We start from the raw sequence: 10,989 nt of genomic DNA, 5'->3' as shown, positions 1-10,989 counted from the left end.
TTCGGTGAGATTTAAGGTGGTCATGGAAAAGGACAGGGAGGGGCCGGAAATAAAGGTTCTAAATTGGGGGAAGGCTGATTTTAATAGGATAAGGCAGGATCTGGCCAAAATGGACTGGGATCAGCTGCTTGTAGGAAAATCCGCATCGGAGCAATGGGAGTCTTTCAGAAGGGAGATTGAGACCATACAATGGCAACATGTTCCCGTAAAGGTCAAGGGTGGTTCCAAGAACTCCAGGGAACCTTGGATGTCAGGGGATATACGAGAATGGATTAGGAAAAAAAGGAGGGCTTTTGGCAGATACAAAAGGCTAAAGACGGAGGAAGCCCTAGAGGAGTACAAAAAGTGCAGGGGGATACTTAAAAAAGAAATTAGGAGATCAAGGAGGGGCCATGAAATAACACTGGCGAGCAAAATAAAGGAAAATCCTAAGATGTTTTATAAGTATATTAAGGGTAAGAGGATGACTAGGGAAAAAATAGGGCCCATTAGGGACAAAAATGGCAATCTGTGTGTGGAGCCGGCAGATGTAGGAGGGGTTCTAAATGAATTTTTTGCATCTGTTTTCACTATGGAGAAGGACGATGTAGACATAGAAATACGGCAGGGGGACTGTGATATACTCGAACATATTAACATCGAGCGGGAGGAGGTATTGGCGGTTTTAGCAGGCCTAAAAATGGATAAATCCCCAGGCCCGGACGAAATGTATCCCAGGCTACTGTGTGAGGCAAAGGAGGAGATTGCGGGGGCTCTGACACATATATTCAGAACCTCTCTGGCCACAGGGGATGTGCCAGAGGACTGGAGAACCGCTAATGTAATACCATTATTCAAGAAGGGGAGTAGGGAAAAACCGGGGAACTACAGGACAGTGAGCCTAACATCAGTGGTAGGAAAATTATTGGAAAAAATTCTGAAGGACAAAATTAGTCTCCACTTGGAGAAGCAAGGATTAATCAGGGATAGTCAACATGGCTTTGTCAAGGGAAGATCATGTCTGACTAATTTGATTGAATTTTTTGAGGGGGTGACTCGGCGTGTGGATGAGGGTAACGCAGTGGATGTGGTATACATGGATTTCAGTAAGGCCTTCGATAAAGTCCCCCACAGGAGACTGGTCAAGAAGGTACGAGCCCATGGAATCCAGGGTGCCTTGGCACTTTGGATACAAAACTGGCTTAGTGGCAGAAGGCAGAGGGTGATGGCCGAAGGTTGTTTTTGTGACTGGAAGCCTGTGGCCAGTGGGGTACCACAGGGATCGGTGCTGGGTCCCTTGCTGTTTGTGGTCTACATTAATGACTTGGATATGAATGTAAAAGGTATGATCAGTAAGTTCGCTGATGATACAAAGATTGGTAGGGTGGTAAATAGCGAGGAGGATAGCCTCAGTCTGCAGGACGATATAGATGGGTTGGTCAGATGGGCGGAACAGTGGCAAATGGAATTTAACCCGGAAAAGTGCGAGGTGATGCACTTTGGAGGGACTAACAAGGCAAGGGAATACACAATGAATGGGAGGACCCTAGGCAAGACAGAGGGTCAGAGGGATCTTGGTGTGCAAGTTCACAGATCCCTGAAGGCGGCGGAACAGGTAGATAAGGTGGTAAAGAAGGCATATGGGATACTTGCCTTTATTAGCCGAGGCATAGAATATAAGAGCAAGGAGGTTATGATGGAGCTGTATAAAACACTGGTTAGGCCACAGCTGGAGTACTGTGTGCAGTTCTGGTCGCCACACTACAGGAAGGATGTGATCGCTTTGGAGAGGGTGCAGAGGAGATTCACCAGGATGTTACCAGGGCTGGAGCGCTTCAGCTATGAAGAGAGACTGGGAAGATTGGGTTTGTTTTCCTTGGAGCAGAGGAGGCTGAGGGGGGACATGATTGAGGTGTACAAAATTATGAGGGGCACAGATAGGATGGATACTAAGGAGCTTTTTCCCTTCGTTGAGGGTTCTATAACAAGGGGACATAGATTCAAGGTAAAAGGCGGGAGGTTTAGAGGGGATTTGAGAAAGAACTTTTTCACCCAGAGGGTGGTTGGAGTCTGGAACTCACTGTCTGAAAGGGTTGTGGAGGCAGGAACCCTCACAACATTCAAGAAGCATTTGGATGAGCACTTGAAATGCCATAGCATACAAGGCTACGGACCAAATGCTGGAATATGGGATTAGAGTAGACAGGGCTGATGGCCGGCGCGGACACGATGGGCCGAAGGGCCTCTATCCGTGCTGTATAACTCTATGACTCTATGACTCTATTTGTCTAACACATTATTGAGAAGTAACATATACCCCCCACTGAAAGAAAGGCATCCAAAGTTCAAGAACGAAAGCAGAGGCTTTTATGGTTGGCTTTATTGCACCGTGTATTTGTGAACAGGAAGTTACATTGTAATATTTTCAAGTTTGCTGATGACACAAAACTAGGTGGGAATGTGAGTTGTGAGGAGGATGCAAAGAGGCTTCAAGGGGATATAGGCAGGCTAAGTGAGTGGGCAACAACATGGCAGATGGAAAATAATGTGGAAAAATATGAAGTTATCCACTTTGGTAAGAAAAACAGAAATGCAGAGTATTATTTAAATGGTGAGAGATTGGGAAATGTTGATGTTCAAAGGGACCTGGGTGTCCTTGTACATGAGTTACTGAAAGCTAACATGCAGGTGCAGCAAGCAATTAGGAAGGCAAATGGTATGTTGGCCTTTATTACAAGAGGATTTGAGTACAGGAGTAAAGATGTCTTACTGCAGTTATACAGGGCCTTGGTGAGACCGCACCTGGAGTATTGTGTTCAATTTTGGTCTCCTTACCTAAGAAAGGATATACTTGCCATAGAGGGAGTGCAACAAAGGTGCACCAGACTGATTCCTGGGATGGTGGGATTGTCGTATGAGGAGAGATTGAGTAGACTAGGCCTGTATTCTCTAGAGTTTAGAAGAATGAGAGGTGATCTCATTGAAACATACAAAATTCTTACAGGGCTTGACAGGGTAGATGCAGGGAGGATGTTTCCCCTGGCTGGGGAGTCTAGAACCAGGAGTCACAGTCTCAGAATAAGGGGTAGACCATCTAGGACTGAGATGAGGAGAAATTTCTCCACCTAGAGGGTGGTGAATCTTTGGAATTCTCTACCCCAGAGGGCTGTGGAGGCTCAGTCATTGAGTACATTCAAAACAGAGATCGATAGATTTCTAAATATTAAAAGCATCAAAGGATATGGGGATGGTGCAGGAAAGTGGAGTTGAGGTAGAAGATCAGCCATGATCTTATTGAATGGCAGAGCAGGCTCGAGGGGCCGGGTGGCCTACTCCTGCTCCTATTTCTTATGTTCTTATGTAATTTGCATTTATTCTTCACATATAAGACTGAATTTTCCTCAGCTATCCTGCCCCAAATCAGGGAGGATAACAGTGGATATGATGGGAATATGGGGTGGTAAGGCCTACTACTGCCTCCCCATCCCGACCTCAACTTCCTCCCCTTTTGGGACTGCTACTGGCTGCCTCTTTCTCACCTGCAGCATGTAAATGCGTGTGAGGGGCAGAGCCATGCCTCCGGTCCCATTTCCCTCCTGCCTGCTCCGGTTACTGCTGTTCCCCAGCAGTGCTTGGTGGAGGCCTAAGGTAGCACCAGTAATGTCTCCGAAGTTTGGTAATAGAGACCGCCTGTCCCTCCAATTTTTCCTCTGCTCACTTATTTCTGTAGGCGTTGGTCTCTGCCGAGGATTTCAAGTCTGTAGTTCTTGTAGCCTTCATAACTTTTCTGCCCCTATAAGGTCTCCTAATCATCTTTAGTAGTTTGAAGTAGATAGGCCACTGCCTATTTGCTGTAGCATCCTCAGAGTTTCCAAAGTGTCACTGGCTGGGTCCTTCTTAATGGCGGGAATTCTACTGTAACCTCGCTGTCGATGAACCCCGACCCAGGAAAATGGGTTGGGGTTGTGGTGGTATTAAAGGGGCAGGCAGAAAACTGCCATGAAGAAGAAAATCCAAACCATAAAGTCTAATCTATATTGTAAGTAGCAAAGCCATATACAATGCCCATTAGTATTCTTCTTATAATCTGTATTTAATTCATGTCAATTCATTTCAATGTTTAAATAATTCAATACAGACCATCATGCTTAATGTTGATAAGTAAAGATTGTTCACAATTTACTTTGAACATTTTAATGGCACAATTAGGCATGCAAAAGCTATTTTAATTAACATCTAATTGCTGAAATCCAGCATAATTTCCATCCACTGGTCACAAGTTTAAATGATTTGCCCTACTAATTTCAAGAAAATCTTTTTTGTTATTTTAAAATGTTAGTTGGAAACTTAGTTGTTGTGTCGTTATTTTCAAGTCATTTTTCAGGTCTGTCCAGGGACAGGAAGTAATGTTGCATTGAAATATTTTATTAACATCTACCTCCTGGAAATTAAAGTACAGAAAATTATATGTTGTTAAGGAAAATGTGATAAACTGTAATGAATGGCAAAATCAGAAAGGTTATCATTATGCTCTGTACTAAAAATATGATATGAGTTTAAGACGTACAAACTGGGTCAAAATATCAATTGAATTTAATTACAACTGCCATTATCTCTGTAGATTCATACGGAACATCTATCTTTTTTCTAGATGGAGCAAATTAGATGCATTTCACATTGCTATGCCATTTAGGATGTGCTCATTAAATACATAAATATATAAAATACCTCACTATTTGTTGCAGTTTTAAAGATTTCAGTTAAAGGTGCGATAGTTTTTTAAAATTTTGATTTTGCTGAGTTTCCAATTGACCGGCAGGTGCATGTGAGCTACTGCCTATATCCTACTTATTGATCATTGCATGTTTTAACATAAGTATTAATTATTTACTGTAAATTGCTGTTTTAATTAGTGCTGAGTTGAACAACTGCCATATATATTTTGAACATATCTCATTTTGGACATATTGGTGTTTTGTGATTGCTTTCTAGAAGTGTAACTTTGTCTCTTTCTTTCTCTGTCTGCCTGTCTGTCTCTGTCTGTATGGAATCTTTTCCTTTCATTCTCAATGTCTCCGTGAATCTCACAGCTGTTGCATAATGTAAACATTCTAATTGTTAACTATCAATAAAACACGGCTAATAATTAGAGTGGTTCTGTTTGTCTTTAAAGTTCATTTTATATTTTTAAAAATCTTAATAAAGAATTCAAATTAAGATGAGGAAAGACATTCTGTCTCCAAATTTCCTTGTAATTTTCAGCACACGGTCTCTGCTTTCGAGTCATACAGGGGTGGGCTTGAGTGGAAATTGGGGCAGAACCAATGTATTACTGCATAAAATAGACTTACTTGCTTGCCAGGACCTGATTCTGACTGAAGTTAGGCCACCAATAATTTAAAATGTGGGTTTCCTTACAGCAATCAATCACCCAGTGATAACAATTAAAATTACCCCCACTGTATCCAATTTGGACTAATGTATCTAATAGGTCATCAGTTAGTATTCTCCATGTAAATTAAATATTCAATGTATAAAATTCAGTGCTGCTTTGGCAGTCTGCTGACAGGTCACTGGTCTTTCTGATAACTCATTTTCTGTAGTTCACTTCTGCTTCACCTCCTTCAGATGATTTATTGCTTTGTTTCTCCTGAAGTCAGACCCCACTTCATTCTTTTATCTCCTCATATCAAAAACCAATGCTCAAGATCACTGCTTGACCCCAAGAAGTAGTTTGAAAACAATAGGTAAACTTATCAGTATACACATCATGAACATGTCCAAAATGGGTAACAGCCAGCATTCTGCAGGCCTGTTGACACCTGTCCCAAATATCCATTTAACAAAAACATTGCTTCTAGGAATTGAGATTATCCATCCTATTTTGTTTCGCAGTGACCATAATTTTTTTTAAGTTGCCATCTGTCTGCTGATTATATTTTCATAATAAAAATGAGGAGTAGTTTAAACATTATCATATCCATTATAATTGCTGTTTTCTGGGTATTTAGGATGTAATGTCAAAAATATTAGCCTTGGATTGCCAACCCTCCTGGATTGCCCTGGAGCCTCCAGGAATTAAAGATTCATTTCCAGGACACTGCTGCGAGCAACCCAGGAGAAAAATCAAAGGGGGCATTAAAAAAGTGTGTATTTTTCATTTTCGTTTATTAGTTATAAAAATATTGGAGAAGGATAAAAAAGGCTGTTTAACCAGAGACACCATGTGATGAAACCTCCAACCAGAGTTGGCAACTCTATATTAACCATGATTTTAACTCGGCATGAATCAAGCGGTGGAGGAGGCTGGGCGAGTGGGAAACCCTCGTGACATCACCAGTGTGCGACCCTGGCGATTTTGACTTCTGGGTCTCATTTGAAAATGATTGATGGGCTGCCCAACTGATCATGTCAGGAATCGGGCAGCCTGCCAACTGGTTGTGTGCAATTTCGACCAGGCCTCCAGAGGCCTATTTGAAGTGGAAATGCACCTTTTAAAGTGAGGATGCAGTCCCTACTTTGGATTTCATTTCAATAGAGCTGGATACAATTGCGGCACCAGAAATGAGTTGGAGGGCTGCCCCCAGGTTTTCTGATGCCTCCATGGAGGTCACCATGGAGGAAATCAAGGTAAGGAGGGAGGTACTGTTCCCCGCACCCACAAGTGCATCCGAGGGCTACTATCCAGCATGACTGGACAGAGATGGCTGAGAGGGTGAGTGTCAGCTTTACCTCCAGGACATGGGTTCAATGTAGGAAGAGGTTCAATTACCTCACAAGGATAGCAAGGGTGGTAAAGACCTTCATTTCTCCACCTCTTTCAGCAACACCTGCCAACGCTTCTTTCAACTCCTCCCTCACCACTCTTAACAATTCCCTCCCCTCCATCACATTCTTCAACATACAATCACAAGGGCACACTGCAACACCTCTCTCTCATTCCAAACAATCTCACCTCTTCCTTTGCTCTCTTCACATCACACACATAGAGCCATGGAATCACAGAATGGTCACAGCACAGGAGGAGGTCATTCGGCCTATCGAGCCTGTGACGGCTCTTTGTAAGAGCATTCCAGTCAGACTCATTTCCCCGCTCTTCCCCCGTAGCCCTGCAAAATTTTTCCTTTCAAGTATTTATCCAATTCCTTTTGGAAAGCCACGATTGAATTTGCTTCCACTACCTTTTCAGGCAGCATATTCCAGATCATAACTACTTGCTGCGTAAAAAAGTTTTTCCTCATGTCGCCTTTGGTTCTTTTGCCAATCACCTTAAATCTGTGCCCTTTGGTTCTCGACCCTTCTGCTGATGGGAATAGTTTCTCTTTATTTACTTTATCTAAACCCTTCATGATTTTGAACACTTCTATCAAATCTCCTCTCAACCTTCTCTGCTCTAAAGAGAACAACTCCAGCTTCTCCAGTCTATCCACATAATTGAAGTCCCTCATCCCTGGAACCATTCCAGAAAATCTTTTCTGCACCCTCTTTAAGGCCATCACATCCTTCCTAAAGTGTGGTGCCCAGAATTGGCACAATACTCCAGTTGTGGTCGAAACAATTTTTTATAAAGGTTCAACATAACTTCCTTGCTTTTGTAGTCTATGCATCTATTTATAAAGCCTAGGATCCCATATACTTTTTTAACCGCTTTCTCAACCTGTCCTGCCACCTTCAAAGGCTTGTGCACATATACCCCCAGTTCTCTCTGTTCCTGCACCCCCTTTAGAATTGTACCATTAATTTATATTGTCTCTCCTCATTCTTCCTGCAGGAAGAATATCACTTCGTACTTCTCTGCATTAAATTTCATCTGCCATGTGTCCACCCATTCCACCACCCTGTCTATCCTCTTGAAGTCTATTATTATCCTCCTCACTGCTTATTACACTACCAAGTTTTGTGTCATCTGCAAGTTTTGAAATTGTGCCCTGTACTCCCAAGTCCAAGTCATTAATATATATCAAAAAAGCAGTGGTCCTGGTACCAACCCCTGGAGAACGCCACTGTGTACCTTCCTCCAGTCCGAAAAACAGCTGTTCACCACTACTTCCTGTTTCCTGTCACTTAGCCAATTTTGTATCCATGCTGCCACTGCCCCTTTTATTCCATGGGCTTCAATTTTGCTGACAAGCCTATTATGTGGCACTTTATCAAACACCTTTTGAAAATCCATATATACATCAACCGCATTGCCCTCATCAACCCTCCCTGTTATCTCACCAAAAAACTCAATCAAGTTAGTTAAACATGATTTGCCTTTAACAAATCCGTGCTGACTTTCCTTTATTAATCCACACTTGTCCAAGTGACTGTTAATTTTGTCCCGGATTATCATTTCAAAAAGCTTCTCCACCACTGAGGTTAAAGTGACTGACCTATAGTTGCTGGGTTTATCCTTACACCCTTTTTTGAACAAGGGTGTAACATTTGCAATTCTCCAGTCCTCTGGCACCACCCCCGTATCTAAGGAGGATTGGAAGATTATGGCCAGCAGCTCTGGAATTTTCACACTTACTTCCCTCAGCAACCGAGGAAGCATCCCATCTGGATCGGGTGACTTTTCTACTTTAAGTACAGCCAGCCTTTCTAGTACCCCCTATTTATCAATTTTTAGCCCATGCAGTATCTCAACTACCTCCTCTTTTACTGTGACTTTGGCAGCATCTTCTTCCTTGGTAAAGACAGATGCAAAGTAATAATTTAGACTTTTGGATTCCCTTTTATGTTAGCCGCCAATCTATTCTCATACTCTCTCTTTGCCCCTCTTATTTCCTTTTTCACTTGTCCTCTGTGCTTTCTATATTTATCCTGGTTCTCACTTGTATTATCAATCTGACATATGTCATATGCCCCCCTTTCTCTGTTTCACCTTAATCTCTATCCCTGTCATCATCCAGGAAGCTCTGGCTTTGGTTGCCCTACTTTCCCCCTCATGGGAATGTACCTAGACTGTACCTGAACCATCTCCTCTTTAAAGGCCGTCCATTGTTCAATTACAGTTTTGCCTGCCAATCTTTGATTCCAATTTATGGGCCAGATCCGTTCTCAACCCATTGAAATTGGCCCTCCTCCAATTAAGTATTTTTACTCTAGAGTGCTCCTTGTTCTTTTCCATGACTAATCTAAACCTTATGATACTATGATCACTGTTCCCAAAATGTTCCCCCACTGACACTTGCTCCACTTGACCCACTTCATTTCCTAGAACCAGATCCAGCAATGTCTCCTTCCTCGTTGGGCCAGAAACGTACTGATCAAGAAAGTTCTCCTGAACACGCTTCAGAAATTCCTCCCCCTCTTTACTCTTTACACTATTACTTTCCCAGTCTATGTTAGGATAGTTGAAGTTCCCCATTGTCACTACTCTATAGTTCTTGCATCTCTCTGTAATTTTCCTGCCAATTTGCTCCTCTATATCCTTTACGCTAGTTGGTGGCCTATAGAATACACCCAGTAGTGTAATGGCGCCTCTATTGTTTCTTAACTCTAACCAAATGGATTCTGTCCTTTACCTCTCAAGGACATCCTCTTTCTCCAGCACTGCAATATTCTCCTTAATCAATACTGCCGCCCCACATCCCTCCTTTCTTTCCTTCCCTATCTTTCCTGAACGCCTTGTATCCGGGAATATTTAGTACTCAATCCTGCCCATTTTTGAGTGAGGCCTCCATTATCATCACTACATCATATTCCTCTGTGGCTATTTGCACCTGCAGCTCACCAATCTTATTTACCATGCTTCGTGTGTTTACACACATGTACTCTAAACCTATCTTAGACCTTCTTGTATTCTCTCTTAGTCTGATCCCACCTAATACTGTACTATTTCTTACTCTATTGTTATCTGTCTCTCCCAATCCTTTGTGCACCTTGTTTCTCCTTTCTAATGCTATATCCTGGTGCCCACCCCCTTGCCAAATTAGTTTAAATCCTCCCTCACAGCACTAGTGAACCTCCCCGCGAGGACATTGGTCCCAGCTCTGTTGAGGTGCAACCTGTCCTTCTTGAACAGGTCCCTCCTGCCCCAGAATTGGTCCCAATGCCCCAAGAATCTGAAGCCCCTCCCTCTTGCACCATGTCTCTAGCCACGCATTAACCTGCCTTATCTTCCTATTTCTGTACTCACTAGCGCGTGACACTGGGAGTAATCCAGAGATTAATACCTCTGAGGTCCTGCTTTTTAACTTCCTCCCTAGCTCCTAAAATTCTGATCGCAAGGTAAACATATTGACAATATGATCATTTTTTACTCAGTGGGCTCACCTGATTTATGCAATGAGACATTGAGCCATACAAACTGGGGAAATCCCAGGTTTGTTTCCCCAGTCTAGGCTGAGTTAACTGATCTGAGCTTGGAATCTGGGCAGAATGCTATAATTGGTCTTAATGCCCTTGAGCTAGAGAGTGGACAATCAGCAGTGTTCCCGCCCCTGGTTGCACTCCTGGCTGCTATTCAGCAACAGCTGCTAAAAGTGCACGTGTTTGAACACCTAGTGAGGACAGGATGGTGGTTGGCTATTGTGCAATCAAATAACCTGCCAGTGTTCATTGACTTGACTCACACATGAAGAATGGCTGCTTGGGGGAGGAACTGGATGACTGGCTGCACCAGCGCAACTATACATCAATAGGAAGTCAAAGCCTTCTGGAGAAGACAAAAAATACATAGAAGACATTTTGTAGCCATAAAATTTTACTGCTATTTTGTTCTAAGTCCTGACTGGTAAATACTCCTGGAAAGTAAATAAACTGCTGGGACAAACATGTTGTTCATTTAAGAAGAACCTGACAGTATTAATATTTAATCTTAAACTACATGTAATGAATTTGTAATAATAACCCTCCAGAGACTATCAAGACAGAAACATTGCTCGTAGTTAAAGCTATCACTGAGTGTGGTGTCAAAAAGCTGAAATGTTGAAAAATGAATCAATTAGAAAAGTTGCAGATTGCAAGGGGACTGAGGGGAAATTATATTGTAAAACTATCCTCAGCTTTGGGAGCTGGGTT

This window comes from Heptranchias perlo, chromosome 5 (genome assembly GCF_035084215.1).
Source record: "Heptranchias perlo isolate sHepPer1 chromosome 5, sHepPer1.hap1, whole genome shotgun sequence".
NCBI classification, from domain to species: Eukaryota; Metazoa; Chordata; class Chondrichthyes; order Hexanchiformes; family Hexanchidae; genus Heptranchias; species Heptranchias perlo.
The sequence above is the reverse complement of the archived record's forward strand: the minus strand, read 5'-3'. Positions refer to the sequence as shown.